This window comes from Choloepus didactylus, chromosome 2, assembly GCF_015220235.1.
Source record: "Choloepus didactylus isolate mChoDid1 chromosome 2, mChoDid1.pri, whole genome shotgun sequence".
NCBI lineage: Eukaryota > Metazoa > Chordata > Mammalia > Pilosa > Megalonychidae > Choloepus > Choloepus didactylus.
In genome coordinates, this window is record NC_051308.1 from 216,980,722 (window position 1) to 217,003,951 (window position 23,230).

The 23,230-nt window shown below is 48.0% G+C and overlaps 1 long non-coding RNA gene across 1 annotated transcript in view; it reads right to left on the bottom strand.

The window, feature by feature from the left end:
- Positions 1-23,230, bottom strand: part of LOC119527612 — a 64,115-nt gene that overhangs the window by 38,857 nt on the left and 2,028 nt on the right. The window contains exon 2 of the long non-coding RNA XR_005215442.1: positions 4,930-5,018. This is a non-coding gene — a long non-coding RNA (uncharacterized LOC119527612). The remainder of the gene's footprint in view (positions 1-4,929; positions 5,019-23,230) is intronic.

The window sequence follows — 23,230 nt, forward strand, 5'->3', positions numbered from 1 at the left end:
GAACCTTACACACACACACACCACACACACACACACACACACACACACACACACACACACACACACACACACACACACACACACACACACACACACACACACACACACACACACACACAATCATAGTAACAATAACGAAGCTAATGAACTTCATGCCGGGCTCTGCTTGGTCCAATTTCAACTGTTACCTTGGGTTTAATCAGGTTCTAATCAGGTTGACAAGGAGGATGCTCTCCAGCTGGGAGGCCACCCCAGAGTCCGCAGCTCAGTGGAGACGCTGCTCCAGGCCTTCCTGTGTATGAGCTATCCAGAGGGAAGTGGCCTGGCCACCCCCCACCAAGCTGCTGACAGTGACCTTTGGCAGGAGCAACTAGAGCCTCGTGCTGCCGTTGGCTGAGAGCCCGGCCAGAAGGGCTGAGCCAGTGCAGAGTGAGCAGCTGCAGGCTGGGACCCCTGGGGCCTCCAGGACTTTGGCTTAATGCCTGGACACTGTTCAGGCTGCTACAGCCCAGAGCTGGGGACCATGCCTCAGGACCCATGGATTCTGGGCCCAGTTTGGTCAACTCATGTGCTTTGGGACTTTGGGTAAATCCCTACCCCTTAATGGGCCTCAATTTCTTGGAAGGTGAATGAATAAGATCGTCCCTGTCCCTGACCTTCCTCCCGCACATCACCTGTAACAGGCTGGGCCTGAGGGATACCATGAAGCATGTCTCCTGCCAGGAAACCTGGGCCCTAGGTTTTTTAGGATCTCTCCTTGGTGCCAGGTCCTGTGCTAGAGGAGAGGAGCTGAGCTGGTCCCTGCCCTCAGGTAGCTCCCAAGCAGTTGGGAGGGAGGGGGACAGACGGAAAACCAGCAATCACAGCCCAGTGTGGTAGGTACTGTTCTGCAGAAAGAGAAGATACCCAAGGGGCTATAAGGAGGAAGCAACCCTGTCTTTCCTGGAAGGCTTCCTATTAGAGAGAACATGGAGATAGATTGTGCTTGCATTTTCCAGGTAGAGAAGATGGGAGGTGGGGGAACAGTGCAGGGAGCAGGGGAACAGCCTGTGCAAAGGCTTGGGGGCAGAAAGGACAGGGTCTGTGGAGGAAAGGGTGAGCTCCACATGGCAGATAGCAGGGGGAAGAGTGTGTGTAAAAGCAAGGAGATGGGACTAAAAGGGCAGATAGGAGACAGCAAGGGGCTGATTGAGCACCAAGTTCTCTAGTTGCAGGCTAGACAGAACAGAGCCCACACACAGACCTCTCAGCTTGGCTCATGCTGCCTCCTTCCTTCCCCGAAGGCCAGCGGCTGCCCTGTGCCCTGTTCACGACACTCCCTCCCCTTCTCTATCTTCTGGTTTTTTTTTAGCATTACTGTGTGTGCCAGTTTGAATGTATTATGTCTCCCAAAATGCCATTATCTTTGATGTAATGTGTGGGCAGATGTATTAGTGTTGATTAGATTGTAGTTCTTTGATTGAGTGTTTCCATGGAGATGTGACCCACCCAACTGTGGGTGATAACTCTGATTCTATAATTTCCATGGAGGTGTGGCCCCACCCATTCAGCATGGGCCTTGATTAGCTTACTAGAGCACTATATAAGCTCAGACAGGAGCTTGCCACAGCGAAGAGGGAAACGTTGAAGAACGCACGGAAGCTGAGAGAGTAGCTGCAGATGAGAGAAAGTTTGAAGATGGCCGTTGAAAGCAGACTTTTGCTCTGGAGAAGCTAAGAGGGGACGCCCCAAGAGCAACTGAAAGTGACATTTTGAAGAGGAGCTGCAGCCTAGAGAGGAACGTCCTGGGAGAAAGCCATTCTGAAACCAGAACTTGGAGCAGACGCCAGCCACATGCTTTCCCAGCTAACAGAGGTTTTCCGGACACCATTGGCCATCCTCCAGTGAAGGTACCCAATTGTTGATGACTTACCTTGAACACTTTATGGCCTTAAGACTGTAACTTTGTAACCAAATAAGCCTCCTTTATAAAAGCCAATCAATTTCTGGTGTTTTGCAATCTGGCAGCATTGGCAAACTAGAACACTGTGAGAGGGCCGAGATTCAAAGAATTAATCAGGAGATCCAAAACCAGTTATTGAGCACCTATGGGTCAGATCCCACATTAGCCTCTGGGGAACAGGCCAGACATGATATCTGCTGGGTACCCACAATTCTGGCTGGATCCTCCAGAGAAACAGAACCAGTAGAATATGTGTGTGTGTATTTTAAATATATAACTATATGAATATATATATTTATATTTACTAAAGAGATTTATTGTAGGGGATATGGGTGTCACCATCAGAGACACCTGTAAGCTACAGGACACTCTAAACCCATGAGTTCTGACATGGAGACCCCCCTCTAAGGGACTGTCTTTGGACCTGAATGGGAATCTCTGGACCCCGTTGAGGAGTCTCTGAGTTCCAGAGGGAGGGTCTCTAGGCCCTTATGGAGGGAATCTTTGGATCCCACCCTGACTGAGGCAGGGTGGGAATGGGGAGTCTTTGGTTACTGATAGGTGGGTTGTCTCTAGACTTGGGAGGGGATTTAGCAATAACAGATCACTTGTCAGAAAGATGGGGTCATTGAAGAGGTATCTTTGAGTATATTTTGAGGTATATATTTGCTGTTCCCATGAAGTTTCTTCAATCTCTTTTATTCCCAGAACACTTGCCCCTTGATCTCATGGGTTCCATGTTGATCCTGAACGCTACCTTTTATGAAGCCCATTTACTTCCAGAGAGATTGAAGATGGGGAAATGAGGGGAGCTGCCCAAGGCCCCACAGAAAGGAGTGCATCTGGAATTAGAGATCTAGCCCTTTCCTGCCTGCTCTCTCTGGCTTGCCCCAGACCTGACCCTCTCCTATGGCCTCCATCTGCGCTTGCACCTTCACCAGCCTGGAAGCCCCACATTCCCCCAACCAGTCTGGCCCTGCCTTTCCTGTCCCCCCATCCCCAACCTCTTCACAGCCTCCTTGAGCTGGAAGGCAAGGGAGAAAGCAGCTGAGCCTTAAAAACCAAAGAACCAACTCCCCCACCTGAGTTCCTTTCTCAAAAACCCTGTCCAGGCAGGTGGGTGACTGGACTCTTTTATCCTGTCTCTGCCACTAACATGCTGATCATGCCTCCTTTCCTGAGTGCCTGTGAGTTTAAGGGAGATCGTGGATCTGACAGTGCTTCATAAACTGTAAAACACTGAACCAACACAAGGAAGGGCAAATCCTCTTAAAACACTGAACCAACACAAGGAAGGGCAACACAAGGAAGGGCAAACACAAGGAAGGGCATGATTAAGGCCACCGCCAAGGGCTGTGCTGGGTCTAGGGAGGCACAGACAACTCCAAGGGGATCAGGGAAGGCTCTGAGAGAAGGGCACCTTGGAGTTCTGTCCTGAGGAATGAGTTGGAGTTTACCAGATACACAAAAGAGAAGACATGCATTTCGAAGGAGGGAACAGCTCACGCAAAGGCATGCAGTCTGGAAGGGGAATGTGCAGCCAAAGTGTCCAGTCAATGATGGGGGAAATGAATCTTGGCAAGGCAGGCTAGGCAGGGCAGGGCAGAGAAGAGCCTTGAAATGCTTGCAAAGGAATTTTGGTTTTGTTTTGTTTTGTTTTGTTTTTCTGTAAGTAACAGGAATTCTAAAGCAGGAGAGTGGTTCTCATGCTAGGAATTATTATTTCAATTTTTTAATGGATTTCAAAATGGAGGCTCAGAGTGAGAAAGCAAACTGCCCAGGGCCTCACAGCTAGAAAGCAGTAGAGGTGGAATTTGAACTCGGGCATATCTGCCACAGCTACTGGGCAGAGAGATCCAGGACTCCCCTTCCCCAGCCTGGACTCTAGGGCTGGCCCAGGTGGAGAGAAGCAGCTGGTCAGCAGCCAGGTGAGGCTGTGGGCCACTCAGATAATCCAGCAGTGCTTGGGGAAGGAACTACTCAGCAGCCTCTCAGTTTTAGGTGAGACTTACTCAGCCTTCACAAAGGGCTTGACATCCTCCTGGGAGGAGAGGTGAGGACAAGAGGATTAGGGCATCAAAGGAGCTGCCCAGGCAGGAGCCCTTGGCAGAAGCAGGACCTCCTGCTCTCCTCAGTCAGGCACCAGGCACATGTGCCTCTGTCGCCCTTCTCTACCAGCTTCCTGGCCTGGAGAGTACATTGCTTTCAAGACTCTTGGAACTGGGAAAACCCTCAACCTTTTTTTTTTTCAAGTCGATTCCAGACCATTATGCAGATGGAAAAAGAGGTCCAGAGAGGCAAAGAGCCTCCCCACGGTCACTCAGCCAGTCTTCAACCCATGTTTAGGGGTCTTATTATGTTCTACTGTGTAGGGGCTTGTTTTAATTTGCTAAAGCTGCCAAAATGTAATATACCAGAAATTGGTTGCTTTTACAATGAGGATTTATTAACTTACAAACTTAACATTCTAAGCCTGTGAAAATGTCCAAATCAAGGTATCAACAGGTGATGCTTTCTCTCCAAACACCGGCTACCAGCAATTTTGGGTTCCTCTGTCACAAGCAAGGCACATGGCACGTCTGCTGGTCTCTCCCTTCTCTCCTGGGTTTCTTTACTTTCAGTTCTGGCTGCTCCATCTGTGGCGGAACTTCTGTGTGAGTCCTCTCTCAGCTTCTCTGTGTCTTTTTTCTGTCTTCTCTCTTTTTCTCATCCTCTTATAAAGGACTTTGAATGAGATGGGTCACATCTCAAGTTAAGATCCTCCTCACCAAAAGATCCTACTTACAATGGGTCTACACCCATAATAGGTTTACCCCCACAGGATTGGATTAGCTTTAAGAAACATGATCTTTTCTGAGGTACATACAGTTTCAAACCATTGCAGGACTTAAAATGTAAAGGGAGAGAAGAGATGAGTCCAGGAGTGTGGTTACATGACCTCTCCCCAGCAATCTAGGCCCTAAAGAATAAAGATTGATCTGACCTACCTCTGTAATTCCAGGGCCAGCACAGGTCCTAGAGACAATGTGTGGCCATTCAACAGCATCCCCATTTGGTCCACAAGGTCCTGGGGTACCTGTGAGAAACACAGAGGATGGATTCTTGAGATGTCCAGAGGACAGCATCTTTATGATTTGGGGCTTATATAAATGTGGTTGGTGAGAGAAGAGGAATTGAGTATAATACTCAATTCCAGGTTCCAGGCTTCAGCTCCCAGGTACATGGGAGAGTCCTTCTCTTAATTTTGAGAACATTGGAAGAGGAACAGATGGGGGAAGGTTGTTGGTGCGTCTTGGAGAATGGGAAGAATAAGGTGTGGGTAGTAGAGTGGTTTTGAATGGAAGCTGAGATTGGTCTTTGATCCCTTTTGGGCAGTGGAGAGGCATCGCAAGCCTTTAAGCAGATCCTTAGGAAGATGATTCCAAAGATCAGTTCCAGTAGGCACCATGGAACAGCATACCCCCAGCTCCTCAGGGAGCAGGGGGAGATGAGGCTAGCCCAGGTCCACCCTCCTCCCTATTCAAAGCACTTTCATACCTGTGCCAGTTTGAATGTGTTATGTCCCCCAAATGCCATTATCTTTGATGTCATCTTGTGGGGCAGATTGAGTGGTCTTTTTGATTAGGGTGTGACCTTTTGATTGGATATTTCCATGGAGATGTGACCCACCCAACTTGTAGGTGATAACTGATGAGATATTTCCATGGAGGCATGGCTCCACCCATTCAGGATGGGCCTTGATCAGTGGAGCCATATAAATGAGCTGACAGGCAGAGGGAACTCAGGGCAGCTGTGAGTGATGTTTTGAAGAGGAGCCACGGCCAACAAGGACACTTTGAAGAAAGCACAGGAGCCGCAGATGAGAGACGGCCGTTGAAAGCAGACTCTTGCTTCAGAGAAGCTGAGAGAGGACAAATATTCCAAGTGCAACTAAGAGTGACATTTTTGAGGAACTGCAGCCTAGAGAGGAACGTCCTGGGAGAAAGCCATTTTGAAACCAGAACTTTTGAGTAAACGCCAGCCATGTGCCTTTCCAGCTAACGGAGGTTTTCTGGACACCATTGGTCATCCTCCAGTGAAGGTACTCAATTGCTGATGTGTTACCTTGGACATTTTATGGCCTTAAAACTATAACTGTGTAACCAAATAAACCCCTTTTATAAAAGCCAATCCATCTCTGGTGTTTTGCATTCCGGCAGCATTAGCAAACTAGAACAATACCCATCACTCCATTTGAGCTTAGCAACCCTGTAGTAGGCAGGGACAAAATATCCATTGGACAGATGAAGAACCTAAGGTCCAAAGAGGTAAAGGGCTTGCCCAGTGTCACAGCAGGGAAGCAGAATCACAGGGCCGAAGTCCCTTGGAACTCATCCCCCTTTTGTTTTACACAAAATGAACGAGAGGCCCAAAGAGGGGACTGTCCCTATTTTGCAGATGAGGAAGCAGAAACACAGGAAGCCTGGGTCTTCTCCTTGCTGCTCGTAAAAAGTGACCAAGCTCTCCAACTGTCCTGGGTAGTTTCTTTCTCCACAAGGGCTGGGCCTGTCTACCATCCAAAGCCCAGAATTTACAAAATGCTTGTCTTGGCCATAGGTCTTGGACTCAAGATCACACCTTTGCCAGAGCAAGATGCAACTTCACTCTCGCTCAAAACTGAGAACCAGAGAGGGGAAAAGACCTTCCCATGTCCATACCCCAGCAAATCAGGAGCTAACTTCAAAGGCCATTTCCCTGGGCTGTCCCTTGGAGTAGCAGAATAGAGGCTTGGCTGGTGGGACCAGCCTCTGGGTGATCCGGGAAATCTCTCAATGGAGAAGGAGGTTCTGAGGCCCAGAGATGGCAAGTGGCTGGCCTGAAGCTTCACCACTTAAGACCTGTTCTGCTTTATCATAGTACTTGGTGACACTAGGTACTTTCTGATGATGATGGAGAATGGGGTGGGGCTGCAGTGCCAGCCCCACATCCCAGAGAACACACTAGGAGAGAGGGGCTTTCCACCCACATGTCCCAGAAGTTGTTGCATTGTTCTGTCTCACCACAACCATTTCCTTCTCTAAAATCTTACATCCCCACAGGCCCTGAGACTAGCCAGGCTCTCAGCACAGAATGCCCAGACTGGCTTCTTTAACTGCAACCACGCCAGGCTCAGGAATACCCCAGGAGGCCCTCCCACCTCTGCCACTGCCACAAGCTAGGGGGCAGGTAGGGGGTGGCCTCAGGAAGGGGCTGGGCCCCAAACCACCAGCTTCTGAGAGTAACAGTAACCTGCTCCCAACCCATGCGAAGCAATTAACATACAACAGCTCACTTAACCCTCGCAGCTAGCCCCTGCAGTGCAACAGTTATTATCAAGGCCATTTTACAGGTAAGGAAACTGAAGGGCAGGAAACTAGCTCGGGGTAACACAACCCTTCTGTCTGACTTGGAGCTCACTGCTCCTTCTAAGAGACTGCAACTCAAAACAAGGTGTTGAGTATCAGGTTTTTTGTTTTGTGTGTATTTTGCTTTCGGAGTTTTTTGGAGGTTGCCTGAGAGTGAGTTAAGCCTCCTAATAATCACGCTAAAGCGGGAACAGTCCTCGGAATGAGGACACCAAGGGGAAGGCGGCCAATCTTACTCAGGGTCACACAGCAGTGAACTGGCTGGAGACAGACCCGGCTGCGGGAAGCACCTGCCAGGCTTGGTGGCCGGCCACCCAGGCTCCGCGCCGCCTCCCGAAAGCCTCAGTTTCCCGGCTTTCTAGATCAGCAGCCCTCCCGGAGCCCACACTTAGTGGCGGGTGGGGTCGCAAAGACCGTGGGTGCTATGTTTGCGCAGCCGCAGTGGGAAACAGGTTTGGCTGTGTAGGTGCATAGATTCCCATCCCGCCTGGTGGGGAGCGGACCGCCTTCTGAGCTTCTGCTTTGCGTGCCGGGTCCCTCCACCTTCGCTTTGCCCCACCCCGGCCTCCCCACACTCCCTCAGCCGGGGCCCCCAGCTACGCTCCCGCGATGAAGGGCCGGGCCTCTCCGCCCCAGCCGGAGCCGGCCAGAGCCCCGCCTCCCCTCGTCCCTTTAGGGCCACTTCAGGAGGTGGAGGAAAAAGAGGGTGGGCTGGTGGGCGACGCCTGCTGTTCCTGGCTCATTCTCACATTCATTCATTCATTCCCGCATTCACTTACCCATTTACTCAATCTCTCCAACATATGCTCATTCGTTCCTTGAGCAAATTCTTATCAAGCACCTTCTAACTCTCCCTGTCTCCCTTGACACCTCCTGACAGCCACGCCGGGCCATGCCCTCTGCTGGACCCTGGAGACACAGAAATGAACGAGGTGTACCTGGTCCCCAGCAAGGAGAAACTTAGAAGGGTGGTAGGGGGCAGCAGCGTGTATCTGATGCTATAACGGAAGGATGGACGCCAGGCAGCAGCAAGACAGACAGAAAGTATGACATGTGGGAGCAGTCAAGGAAGGCTACAAAAAGGAGGTGACACCTGTCCTGGATCAGGAAGGGAAGTTGGCCAGGTGAAGAGTCAATAATAGTAACAACCCCGTATAGGCTCTGCAGGCACTTACTGTGTGCCACTGGCTTTATTTCCATTAATTTTCATCTTTATCACAGTACTGGAAAGTAGGTATTACCATGCTCATTTTACAGATGAGGAAACTGAGGCTCCAAGAGGTTAAATAAGTTGCCCAAAACCAGTAAGTAGGGAAGCCAGAATTGAACCAAGTCTTATTCCAAATCCAGTGCTAAGTGTAGAGCTAGATTTAATTCTTAAAATGCAGGATGTTAACTCTAAAGGCCAGAAACTATACCCAAAATATTAGAATGATAGTCTAGGGTGGGGGTGGGGGGTGAGTTTACACCTGACATATATGTGAATTATGAGATAAAAGATATCCATGTTTGTTGAAATTCACAAGTATGCCTACAGTGTATTAGTTTTGTTTTCTCCATTTCTTTTTCTTCCCTCAGAAATGGAAACTGCTTGAGTGTGGGTTTTTTTCCCTTGATTACAAAATGTCTGATCGTTTTTTTAAAAAATATTATTTCCAGTGATACTTTCCCTTTGTGCTTTCCTAATTTTGTTACATCAAGCATGTGTTGCTTTTGTAATTCGAAAGCAAATGTTATTTTTAACAAATGAATTGCACACATCAAAGACTTGGGTGACTCCACCAATCAGAGCTCCAGCAGTTCCTAAGAAAAAGGCCTGGGGTTTTGGTTGACCTCACCCGGGTATGAGTCAGCAGGGTGAAGTGGCTGCCAAAACACCAGGCAAACAAGTAGAAACAGGGCCCCAGATCAGAGAAGAAAACCTCCCCACTACCTCTGGGCTGGTCGGGCCCCAGATGAGACTCGCGCATGTGACTGGGGAGAGACCTGAGCAGAGCTGAGAGATTTAGAAGAGGCACCTGGGAGAAGGTTGGCATTGCAGATATGGACAGGACTTAACTAGGGGTCTTCACCTGCCTGTAAAGATAGTGAGCTCCCTTTTACTGGAGGTATGCAAGAAGAGGTTGGATGACCACCTCATTAGAGGGCAGCTGTGTGGGTGACAGATTGCATCATATTCTCTAAAATGAGTACAGTGTTTGTAGAATATGGGCGAGAGAGAGTTGCATAACCAACTCAACATCTCAGAGGGAATATGCTAGAACTATCAATAGTAAACAATAGAAATAATAAAAATGAGCATAAATTGTTGCATGCTTATTGTATATTAGGCTCTTTATTTCTAGCACATTATATACATCAGTGGTTCCCAAACTTAAGCCTGCATGGGAATCACTGAGAGGGCTTGTTGCAAAAGATTGCTGGGGCCCACCCTCAAAGTCTCTGTTTCAGTGGGTCTGGGTGGGGCCCAATAATTTGCATTTCTGACAAATTCCCAGGTAGTGCCAGTGCTGCTGGTCTGGTGCCACACATTGAGAACCACAATATACGTTATCTTATTTATTTGTTACAATCACCTTATGATGGAGATTCTGTTATCCCCATTTTACAGATCAAACAAACCAAACCAAACCATCATCCCAGGCTTTTCCCAGAGATTAAATTACTGTTTACAGCTATTAAGTGAGGTTTGAATCTAGGTCTTTCTGACTCCAAAACTTATGTTTAGCCAAAATAGAAGTCAAGGTTCTAGATGTCTGGTGACAATCAAACCTGCAAATTGTCTCTTCGAGGTATAAAATAGCAGGATTTCCAGCATCCCTTAGAGGCAGGAGAAACAGTGGTGCCCTGGGGGGGGAGGGGGTGGCATGATGATTCAGCATCTCCCATGTTGAAGAGGGGCTTTGGGTTATACTATGCCCACAATTTCTCAGCTCTCGCAGCTGCAGGGTTCTCCATTTGTGGGCTGGTATGAGGTAGGATGCTGTGGTTGGCTGAATAAAGGCCACGCAAACATAGGTCCTGATCCCTGGAACCTTGAATGCTACCTTATATGACAAAGGGGGCTTTGCAGGTGGAATTAAGTTAAGGATCTTGAGATGGGCAGATTATCCTGGATGATTCAGGTGGGCCCCATGTAGTCACAAGGCTCTTCATAAGAAAGAAGGTGATGTGGAAGACAGAAGCTGAGAGATTTGAAGATGCGACACTACTGACTTTGGAGATGGAGGAAGGGGACATGAGCCAAGCAGTACAACTCCAGAAGCTGGAAAAGACAAGGAAATGGATTCTCCCCTAGAGCCTCCAGAAGGAACGCAGCCATGCTGACACCTTGATTTTAGTACATTTAGACCCATTTTGGACTTCTGACCTCCGGAACTGTAAGATAATAAAATTGTGTTGTTTTAGGCCACTAAATTTGTGTTAATTTGTTACAGCAGTGATAGGAAACCAATACAGATGCTATCACCCAAAATAGAAAACTGCATCTGGTATTCATACAAGTGTAGGAACAAATAAATTTATACATATCCACATTCACACTCACTCTGCCCCTAGCCTTGCTCTGGCAGGTAAGCAGGTGCACACAGATACATAGGTGACTTCAGACCTTCTAGAGTGAGAGCACCTGCAGCCACTGAGACACACAGGCCACTTCTGGCCTTATGTTCACAATATAAACATACAATTCACTCCTTTAACAAACATTTACCAAATATCGGCTATGTGCTGGGGATAGTTCCCGTGTGGGTACAGAGAGGTGAGCCAAATGGATCCTCATGGGGCTCCTGGTCTCAGGAGAGGGGCAGAAGTTCAACACTTTTTCACATTCATAATTACGGCAAGATTATCTCCGAAGGGAGCTCAGATCTAAAATCGCCACTCAGGTGAAAGGGCATATTGTTCAACATTGCATTTGAAAGCCCTTACCTTGCCTATAATGTGCAATAATTTCTTTGCCTGCTCATGTCTGAGAACCAGCAATCTAGACTGAAAGATGTAACAAAAGCAGAGGCTGTCTTCAGATATCTGCCTTTAAGAAAATGACCTATCTCTAGGGATGGATTAAGGTTGGCCAGAGAATTCTGGGGTGTCCCTGGTTTCTGCAGGGGTGACTTCAATCTGTTTTTATAGTAAACATCTATTTTCTTAGTAGATATCAAAGATTAGTTTTTTGTTTGTTTGTTTTGTTTTTTTGTGAGGATAGCACCAAATTGCATCTTTGTTGTCAGTGTTGAAGCGCTTAAGTTGGTGTGAGTTAAATGTGCCTCTGATGTGACTCCCCAGGGCAAACTGAGGTCAGTGCTTTTATGAAAAAGAATTGGGGACATTAGAGTCTATGGTGGTGGGAGGTTGGGGGCTCACAGAGGCCTTTCCAGAGGCAGTGACTGACATTGAACTGACACCTGAAGGACAAGTGGGCATTAACCAGGCAAGGTGATTGAGGAGAATATTCTGGGCACACAGCACCTCAGCCTAACCAAGATGCTGGAGTTTTATAGTCCCCAAAGAGTGACACCCACACTTGCTGCCCAGAAGAACGCTGCAATCCTCTGCTCTAACTCTGAGAACCTCTAGGAGGTCCTTGTCTGTGAACTCTGCACTATTCTAATTCTTAAGAAATGCTGGGGATTTCTTAAGACTTGGGATGTCTCATTTATCCACCTCCTCTGCCTGGGTCACTTTTTGTTTTCTGGAACAGTGCTGTGAGGCTTTTTGAGGAGTGGTCCTGGAATCTGCTTTGACATTGAATTGCTGTGTGACCTTGGCCATTCACTTCTCTCTGGGCCTTTATTTAGCCATCCGTAAGGTGGGACTTGGGGGCAGGTTGAGCCCTGCCAGCTCTGACATTCCCTGATGGGACTATAGGGAAGCAGTGTCCTGTAGTACTTTGAAACAGCCTTGAGTTGGAATCCTGGCTTCACCACTTACTAGGACCTTAAGCAAGTCATTTCACTCTCTGAGTTGCATTTCCTCATTTGCAAAATAGGGGCCCTCATTCCCATCCCTACGGATTGTATGAGGATTAAATGAGATCATGGTCATAAACCATTTGGTGCTGTGCAAGCCCCAGCAAATGGCAGCTGCCAACATTATTTTTGATAATGGATGTGAAACGGAACATGTTAACTCCACTGATTACTGTGAATCACACCATTACCCTCAGGGGTGCAATCTCTGGAAACAGCAGTCAGAAGGACTCTGATGGGTATTTGGGGAAACGCCCAAAGCTGAGTGGATTCATTTTTGCAGGAACTGGGGAAACTCCCCATGAGGAAACATTTGCTGGGTAGGTGGTGGTTGAGCTAGCTCGTGGGTATGAAGACGATTCCCAGACTCAGAGTTTACAAGTCTGAGCCTGGGATGGAGTCTGGGTGGCCTAAATTAGCTCAGGGATGGAAAAGGAAATGTCCCTGGCCGTTGGCTGGTAACCAGGGCCAAGACAGGCTGAGGCAGGATGATGGGAAAAGAACCCAGGCTTCCTCTTTCCACGAACCACCCTGAGCCTCTGGCCCTGCCCCACTGTCACTCTGTTTTCTGACCATCTGGCATCTACTCATATTACAGTTGATACAGTCTGACTTCTCTTTGTACAAGAGATGGGAAATGAGGCCCAGAGACAGGGCGGGACTTGCTCAAAATCACACAGTGAATCAGAGCCATAATCCAGGTCTCCAGGCCCTGGATCCAAGTATCTCTGACAGCATCAGGCAGCCTCCTTGACCACTCAAGTAAGTGAGTGGCTGGTTGTTGCCTGGCAACCACAGCAGCCCCAGGTGATTTTATCTCCACATTTCCATGGGAATCAGGCCACCCAGTGACAGTTGAGCTCAGATGTCAGAGAGAAAATGTCTCTGATCTAAGGGTCAGTAGGGAGTAGGGTGTCTCCTGTTGGAATGCTGACCCAGACAAGGCACAGACAGTTCCCTTCTGGATCCTGGAGCTCCTCCCAGGCAGCCCAGACCCATCTATCTTTCTGGCTTAGGGTTCAGACTCACATGACTCCTTCTCTCCAGCAGAGCTGAGCTGACAGCACCATCAGCAGTGAGCGCTGGGAGAGAAAATCCTGCCGGGGCCTTTTGGGCACAATTGGGAGGCTCCTTGGGAGAGCAATTTAAAGTCACACCTGGGCCTGAATCTTGGTCTCTGCCACTCATTGGCTGTGTGACCTGGGAAAGTCACCCTGACTCTCTTAACTGGTTCCCTCACATCTGTAAAATGGGGCTGAAGATATATCTACCTCTCAGGTCAGTGTGAGGAAGACATGAAAGAATAAAGTACCAGGCACAGTGTGAGGTACTCAATTGGTATTAATTGTCCTTCTAGCACTGTCTTCAGCTTTCTCAATTGCAAACAACAGAGTCCACTCTAGGTCATTTAAACAGAAAAGAGCCAGAGAATTCAGGCTGAGAGGCTACCACAGCAAGGAACATTATCCCTAAAATGCTGCTCCAATAGAGACCCTAGAGCCCCCACTGCTGCCAGAACACAGCACAGATTTGACGTTGTGCACGGCAGATGCTCTGCAGGCTCACTCCTACCACGGTTGCCCCAGTGTCCTTCTCACTTCCTGAGAAGGGAGCTAGAGTCCTGGCTTCCCATGCCTGAAGTGCAGAGGGAAAACACCAGTAGCCAACACAAACGCAAGCACTATATACCTGACACTGCTTTGACTGCTTTTACTGTTTATAATCCTTGGAGAGGAAGTATATTATTATGCCAGTTTATGGATTTGGAAATGGAGGCCCAGAGAGGTTCTGTTTCCTAAATTGGTCACACAGCTAGTAAGTGATGGAACCAAGAATCCATGAAATCTGGCTCCAGAGCCGGTGCTCTTAACTATTGCATACTTTTGCCTCTGTTCCTGATGTCCTGAACTGGAATTCAGGATGAAGTGTTTTACATGATGGGGAGGCTCTATCATAAATGTGGAAAAAGGGTTAGACGGATGGATGGATGGATGGATGGACGGATGGATTTAATTCATCAATTCATCCAATATTTATTAAGTCCATTCTTTGTTCCAGGCTCTATGATAAGCACCAAACAAGACTAACAGGGTCTCTGCTTCCAAGGGTCTTAGGGCTAGTGGAGGAAACACAATAAATAAGCAAACATCCAAACATCCAACTAAATAAAATAATAACAAATTATAAGAACAATGAAGAAAGCGCAAAGAGTGGTATGAGAAAGAATGACTTGGGGAAGGGGTTGGGGAGAGGCAGGACTCTCTCCCCAGTTTATTCTGTTCCAGCCATACTAGCCTCCTTGCTGCTCTGTGAAACCATCAGGCACACCTAGGGCTGTGTTTGTATGCCCGCTTCCTCCTGTGTAGAAAGGGTTTCCTCCAGTTACTTGCATGGCTAACTCCTTCACCTAAGGTTTTGTTAAATATCGCCAGACTCAGTGAGGCCTTCCCTGACAGTACTAGTTAATATTGCAACCTCCTTCCTCCCCACCCCCATTCCCACTGCATATCCTACTTACCCTTCTGTATCCTTTTTTCCATAGCACTGACCACCTTCTAACATATGATATAATTTACTTACTATGTTTACAGTTTATTGTAGGATGTACTCTGGAGCAGGGATCTGAATGCAAGGAGAGCAGGGATCTTTTTTCTGTTTGCTGCACAGTGCACGGCACATTGTAGTGCTAAGAAATATTTGTTGAGTGAATGTAAGCAACTTCCCCAAGGTCACATGGCTGGGAAGCAGAATGGCTGTGATTCAAATTCAATTCTTACTCCAAAGTTACAGAACCTTTTCCCTAAGGCTCAAATGGGTACCACTTAGCAAAAAGCCTGGTGTAAAGGTTAAGTTACCATAAACATGAACTATCATTATACACAAATATACATATTACTTGTATTTTAGTTTTCATTTGTTACCATGGACTTTTGTAAATTTTTAAAGCAAGTAAGCAAAAAGAAAATAGAAATTACACATAACTTCACCACCCAGAGATAATCACTGTTGACGGTTGGATGACTCCAGATTTCTTTTTCATGCCTGTGAAACAGGATATTAAATACCAGTTTCCTGTCACCTTGGCTTTGGGGCAGAGGCAGCCAGTGCCAAGGACTATTGCATCCTAAATCAAGATGCCAGACCACCCAAGCAGGGGATTCTGAGAGATCACTGAGAAACCTGTTAGTTTCTCCCAGCATTAGTTCTTCCATTACCTATTTCTGGTCAATATCAGGAAAGAATTCATGGTGTGGGGGGGGGAGGGGTGGAGTGGGGGGAGCAAGATGGGAGGGATTTCTCTTTGGAGAGCACTGATTATTGCTGCGTAGTCTTTGATGTAAATCATTCCCTTTCTGCCCCATCCACCCTAGAGAAGAGAGGTGAGAGTGTACCTCCTCCTCACTTTGGTAAGCCAGGGGAGGAGAACTGAGAGTTAAAGATGTGCCCCAGGGGTCCATGGGCCAAGGAGAAAGACAAGTCTAAAGTAGACAGGAAATATCTTGCAAATAAGAGCCTGGGTCTTGTATCCCCTTTCTCTTGCAGAAGGGCACTTAGCTGATGTCTGCTAAATGTTTTGAGGAACGAAGGGATGATGGAAGAAGCTGTGGATTAGAAAGAGGAAAAAACAAAAATTTTATAGTCACCTAGATCTGAGTTCAAGTCCTGCCCTGCTTCTTTCTAGCTGTGTGACCCTTGGGAAAGTAATGTCACCTCTCTAACCTCATTTTCCTCACTTATAAAATAAGGATAATTTCAGTATCTGCTTTGCAGAGTTTTGAATGTTCCATCAATGGCAAATGAAGGCACAGCAGTGTTGGAAACTCTGCCAACTGGCTGGACTTCTTGAGAATTTCCTGTCTGAGCTGATAAGTACTGGAATTTCCAGATCCTGGCTCCCTTCTCCGCTCTTTCCTCAGCCCTTATCACCATCATCATCATCATCATCTTTACAGCAACAACAGCTGTCATTTGTATGGCAATTTACAGAAATTTCATGGCTGGTTTCACTTAAATCTCACAATAATCCTGGGGGAACTGAGGGCCAGAGAGGGTGAATGACTTGCCCAAGGTCACAAAGATCTGAGACTTAAGGGCACCACTTTTGGCCTTCCTTCAAGCAGTTCGTTTAATGTGTACACTCACTGTGTGCCAGGCTCTTGCCTCTGGCCACATGGTTCCTGTCACCTTACAGAGGAGTTAGGAGAACAGACATGAAAATCAAAACAATACTTATAACTGCATGGTAAGTGCTGACCTTGAGTGAGCAGAATGTATCATGAAAATCCAGAAAAAATAACAGTTCTACTGGAGCAATTGGCAGGAGAGCAGTCCCAGCTCCACTGGTTGCTAACTCTAGGTCTTAATTTCTTCATCTATAAAATGGGAATTATGATAATAGAAACTCCCTCAGACAATCATTGTGGAGGTAACAGAGATAATGCATGGAAAGCATTTATCACAGTGTCTGGCACAAGCAATCACTCAGTTAATTGTAGCTAGTTCTTTATTATTTTAACCTGGATGTCAGCCAGGGGCCTCCCGACCCCTTGAGACCTTCAGGAATTGAGCCCAAGCACCTATTCCAAAGCCCTCTCCAAGATTACTGCAAATTCCTGGAAGGTTATATTTCTCCTGGTCCAGCTCCCGCTTCAGACTGTACCATCTTGAATCAACAATACACCAAAACAGACAGAAAGCTCAGCCTCTTCTGCTGTTTCTACAAATACCCTATCTGGACAGTATTGATGAATGCAGGAGACTTTCCTGAAGATTTCTAGGGAAGGAAGGAGGCACACATCATAGCTAAGGAAAATCTCAGAGTGAACTAACACCCCTACCCCCGCCCTTGGTTCCCAAAAGAGCCTCAGTCAGCTCTCTGGAGACAGGGAAGGGAGGATTTGCTCCCTGCTGCTTCCATCTGTGCAGTGCTGTCCCAGTCCTTACTGGCGGGTCTGCTCCTGTCTCCGGGTAATCTGCTGTTTGGCTATGCACTTCTACTCTCTCCTCCTAAAGAGCTCTCCAATTTCCCTTCCAGGCATCATCCCAAGGTGTGAAGCCTTAGGAATTGGGTGGAGGTGGGGTTGGCTTTCCCCCTTCTCCCCCACCCTAAGTCATAGGCCCCCTCTCTGGTCTCTGTCTAGCCCGCACAACGATGGGAGGAAACATTTGTAGTCCTTTCTGGCAGTGGTACTAGTGAGAGGACTATCCACTCTGAAGCTGGGTAGGGGGCAACAGGAGGACGATCATGGTGACCCTGGATGAGTTCCTGCTGCCTACCGCTCTCCAGTACCCTCAAGTCCTACCTATTTCTCAAGCCCAGTCCTCTAGCTTTTGGTAGATTCTTGGGGCCCTCGGCAGATTCTCAATATATGGCTTCTTGCATAAAATATCCAGAGTCATTTTAGGAACCAATCCAAATCCAGGTCTTCACCCATCTTCTTTGTTGCCTCTGCAATGGCTGCCACCCAGAGCTTCAAGTCTGCTCATTTACCCTAATTTTTCAAAGAATTTTCCTAAGGAAAGCCAGCTCCTTCCTCAAGAGCAGAGGTCACACACTGAGCGTCTATGAGCTGCATCTAGTCCACAGAGGTGTTTTCTTAAAATAAAACCCAACATATAAAAATAGAGAGATTACACATAAAAATCCGGGTTTGTGTCCTTTTTTTAAACTCCGGAAATCTGGCATCCTAGGACCCACATTCCCCCAAGGATCATGTTGGCCAGAATGGAGAGCGGTCGCCTACCCTTCAGGCAGGTTTTTCTTATGCCGCTGCCTACTGACCTTATTTATGTCTCCCTCCCAATTCCTGTTGGCTTTCAATTTTGTGACCCGGCACTTTCATGCCAGTTGCCACTCTCTGCTGCATTCTTATAATTAAGTTAGATCTAGAAATTTGCTAGGCTCCCAAAGGTGGAAAGGGCCTCTACGCAGAAGGTACAAGTGTAAGCCACTTAAGCAAGCAGGTGACAGTTGTTCCAGGAACTGCAAGAAGTCCAGCGGGAAGGGGTCTCGGGTGCAAGGGGGCGATGGGGCTGGAGAGGTTAAGCAGGGGCGTGGTTACAAACGGCCTAAACACTCTCTATCTTGCAGGGCCATGAGAGCCAGTGTGGGATTTAAAGCAGGGCGCCACGGCGCGAGGTGTGCGTCTGAGAAAGATGGCGCGGAAGCTCGCGGAGCGGGGTAGATTGAAGCCCTCCCAGGCCCCCACCGCCCCCGCAGGAAACCCAGCGAGAGACTGGAGCAGTGGTCCAGGCGAGCGAGGGAGGGATGCTGCGGTGGGACGCGTGGCCGTGGAGGTGGGAATGTGAGGGAGAGCGGCAAGGCAGGGATTCCGGAAGCAGTGATGCCGGGGAGCGGGTAGGCGCAACATTGCGGGCAGCAGTGCGGACGCTGCTCCCGCAGCTCGCTCGCTTCCCTTCCGCCCCTTCCCTCTGCGGCAGAATGCGGCGGAATCCCGGCCCCTCCCCCGCGCGCCCGGAGCGCCGATGCTGCACGCGAGCGGCGGGGGCGGGATGGCGGGCGAGGGGGGATGGCGGGGATGCCGGTCTTTCCTGAAAGGCCGGGGCGGTGGGGGAGACCAGTCACGTGACGCCGCCACCAGGCGCAGCCCGATTGGCGGGTACCGCAGCCGAGCGAGCCCGGGCTGCTCGGGTTTCCTGGCACCGAGGGGCTCTCCCCCTCGCTCCGGCGCCCAGGAGCACGCGCTGGCCCAGGTGCTGGGCTAGGGTACGGCGGGGATCGTGCATTGTGCAACGCGCTGTCAGGCCCCCGGCTCCTAACTGCAGTCTTGGCAGGTCTGGTTATTGTCCAGACCTGCCAGGAGGTCTGGTTATTGTCTCCATGATCTCATCCCTTCCCCCTTCTCCATCTCCGCTTCTTTTCTGCCTTCCTCCACCTGCCCCTCTTTCTCTGACATCCACCTGGAGAGCTGGCTGAAGCAGGTTTCCGTTACTTGCCACAATCTAGCAGTTTTGGCAAATCAGTTAACCTGGCTGGAGGTGGTGAGGATTAAACAGAAATCCCACAAGCACAAGTCCCCACACCCAAACCGACCTTATCATCTCCCCAAATAGCTCCTTCTTTGTGTCCCCATCACTGTTTCAAGCAGAAACCAGACAGCCATCCCCGGTTTCCTCCTGGTCCCCCATCAAATGACCAAAATCTATTAAATTTACCTCCAAAATAGTTCTTAAACGTAACTATTTTTCCTTCTTAGCTCTTATCTTGGTTTGAAACTGTGTATTTATTTCTGTGACTGGTTTTAAACAGGTCTTCCCCACTGGACTGTATGATCCATGAGAGCAGGAATGAGTCTGTTTTGCTCATCACTATCACTAATACAGCCCCAGACACATAGTAGGTGCTCAATAAATGTTAACTGAATGAATGAATGCATAGCAAGTCCTGAGCTAGGTAATGGGGGAAGGTGGGGGACACAGATTTCAAGATGAAACACATCATTTCCATGACCTCGAGAAGTCATCTATCCAACAAATATGCCCTGAGGTTTTCTCTATGTCAGGCCCTGTGTATGGGGCAGTGAATAAAACATGCAAGACTTCATTTCCACCTTCCCTCTTTGTCTTGGGGACCATGGGTGGTTAACCTAGGCAGTAAGACCCTGTGGTATTGAAGATGCCAGGTGTGGTGGTACACACTGACTCCGGGGTCCCAAGAGTCCAGGATTTAGAATCTATGATCTGGCTTCCCAAGCCAACTCTGCTGCCTTCCGGCTGTATGACCGTAAGTCTCCTCAATCTAAGCCTCAAATGGGATAAGTATACCAAGCTCAAAGGACTGTTTCAATATATGAATAAGATAAATGAAAGCAATAACTGCCAGGGGTTACAGAGATGTTGGGTGTAGGTGGGTGACCATACCTTCTGGTTTGCTTGAAGCAGTCCTGATTGACACGTGTTGAACCAAGCAATTAATAATAGCATTTTCTCAAAAGTGTCCTGGTTTGAACAATAAATTGTGTGCTCAACTTAATTACAGGTGTGACACTAGTTATCTACATTATGCTCTGGGGGCACAAAGTAGGGAGGGAGATAGTTCTGACTGTAGAAAGGCAGATGGTGACAATGGAAACGGGCCCAGATGAATGCAGAGGATTACGCCAAGTAGGGAGGGGTAGGATGGGCATAACAGGCAGAGGGGCAGCATGTGCAAAGTGAGGATTCACAATTCTGAGCATGTTTATATAACATCAAGCAGTCCTGGTGGCTTGAACCCAGGATGCACTGTAGGAGATGAGGCTGGTAATGGGAACTATAGAGTTTTTGAGTAGGGGTTGACTTGAGCCATTGATTTGCAAAAGAAACCAATTGAGAAGCTGGAGCCAAAGTCCAGGCAAGAGAGATAATGAAGACTGAACTAGGGCAGTGCCTATGAGCACAAGGAAGAGGGGAGAGATTCCATAAACACTTTGGAAGTAAAATGGATAGGACTTGTTTGGAGGACAGGCTGAAGGCAGGAAAACAAGGATTTTCAGGTAGATGGAGAGGCCATTCATTGAGGCAGGTGGGGGTGGGGTGGGGGAGGCAGGGCCAGGAGATCCAGGAGGAGACCCAGACCAGGCTGACCACGACATTCATCACTCCTAATCTGGAGAGAAAGGGTAGGTCTCATAACAGGTCCTCAAACCAAGTCAGTATCCAGGTGACATCTGATTTAAATTATCTTCCAGAGCAAACTTGAAAGACAAGAAAAGGCTCAAAAGTTCAAGTAAGGGAAGAGGAGGCTTTGCAGGCCAACTTCATTGTACGTATGCCTCTCAACCAAAACTTTCCTTCAGTGCCCCACTGCCTAACAGAATAAAGCCTGAGTGTCTTGGACTGGCGTTCAAGGGTCCTGGTGACCAGGCCCCATACTATCTGTGCTGAACATTTCATGTTTCACCTGCCCCATGTTTAACCCTTTCCTTCTTATGAAAGTACAACTCCTTCCTTTTGGAGGAGTGCTCCTCCCATTCTGGTCCAACCATATGACTAGGTGGGGACTATCCATCATGGCATCCATCCTCCATGACCAGGAGTGTGAGTGAACATGTGACTAAGCCTGGCCAAAGTCCTTCTGCAGGATTTAGGGGATGTGGAACAAAGGAAAGAGAATTACTCATCTCTAGTGAGGAAGCTAGGAAGTGTGAGCTGGGGATTGCAGCTGGTCGTAGTTCTGGCTTAGAGAAGAAAGTGATCTGAGGAAATGAATCTGATATGCAGAGAAGCCAAGATGGATGATGGTGTATAGAAGTCAGATGGCATCTGGTTCCCTGGTTCCAGTTGGTCTTTGGGCCCAGCTACCCTGATACTTGTCTCAAAGTGTTTCATGAGCTGAAAATCACCCCTTTAGCCTAGGCTAGTTCATGCTGGGCTTATGTTCCTTGCATCCAATGGAGCCGTAATACAGAACATTTCCATTCTCACTCCTCTCTTGTATCCTTCCAAACATTCTCTACTCCTGCCATACCCTGATGCTCACACTTCCTCAAACCTATCCTGCATTTGTGTCGCCTATGCCTTTCCTCTAGGCTCCCTTAGTTTGGTATGTTCTTCAAATCCTACTCATGCTTTGAGACACAGTGAAGCCATCCCTGACCACCCTGAGCTGAGCTTGCCATGCCCTCCTATGACCTCTTTCAGCTTTTTGTACATGCTCTCATCACTTAATATCCTAATGGCACACTTTCTTGTCTGTAACTCCCATTAGACAGTGCTTTCCGTCTCCATGACCCTAGTGACTGGAAAACAACCTGATACAAAATAAGTACAATAAATGTTAACTGGATGAGTGAACAGATTAGAAAGAATCCTCTCCCTCATGCCGTCTCCCTGAGTCACTATTTCAGTTCCTATCAAGAAAAGACAGAAGAAAAAGTGGTAGGAATTGCTTTAGTCTTTCTGTTCAAGGGCAGTGGATTCAGGGGAGAAGAAAACCTAGTAAAGATGGGGCCATTGTAAAGTCCAACGGCCTTTTAGGAGAGGTCAGTTTTCTGTCAAAGCACTGACGGCGGAAGCCTTAATCCCAGAGATTTTTTGGGAGCCAGTGCCAAGACAAGCGAATGTTTCGTGCATTGAGCTTTTCAGCAAGCTAGAATTCTGACAATCATTTCTGGCACCTGCACAGGGAGAAGCATCTAAAAGCCATATGGGTATGCCTGGAATCAGGCGACTCCCCATCTCCTCAGCCCAATCTGACCCAAGGAACAAGGAAGCCCTCTCCCCCCCAATGCCATCCCTGCCACAGGCATACACCTTATTCTAAGGAGTCTCTGCAACCGATCAGGATGTTCGGTACTGAGAACAGTCAAAGATAACTATAGGTAACTGTGGCAGGGGCATTGCTTACTAAATAGTTATAGTTTGCCAGCCTCCCTTGAAGTTAGTTTGGACCCATGTATCACATTCTGGCTAATGGTTGGTCTGTGCATGGAAGTTAATGTATGTCCTTTGCAGGCTGAAGTATTTAATTGCCAGTGCACAACCCTTCAGCTCTCTTTCCTCTATTGAGGCAATTCTGGAAGCCTCACGCTGAGATGGCAGAGCCTAGGATGGAAGTGACCTAGATTTCTGAGTTACTCCACGGAGTATAGGAGAGCTAACTCAGAGAGTGCCTAAACCCTTAGGCAAGCTTTGCATGAGAGGGAAAAATATCCCATTCTCAAGTCATTGAGATGTTTGGGTTTTTGTTACCATACAATACTGCTCTTTCAGACCAAAAAGATGAACATTAATTGCAACAAATTGCCTCCCTATTTGAGGAGGAACCTGTAGGACTCTCTGGTGTTGCCAAATCCAGTGGTCATTTCTCTGTTCTTATCTTGCTTGATTTCTTAGCATTTGTCACAAATGACCACTCCCTCCTGAAAACATTTTATTTTGGTGTCTGTGACATCACACCTGCTTGGTTTTTCTCCTATGTTATGGGCCCCTGC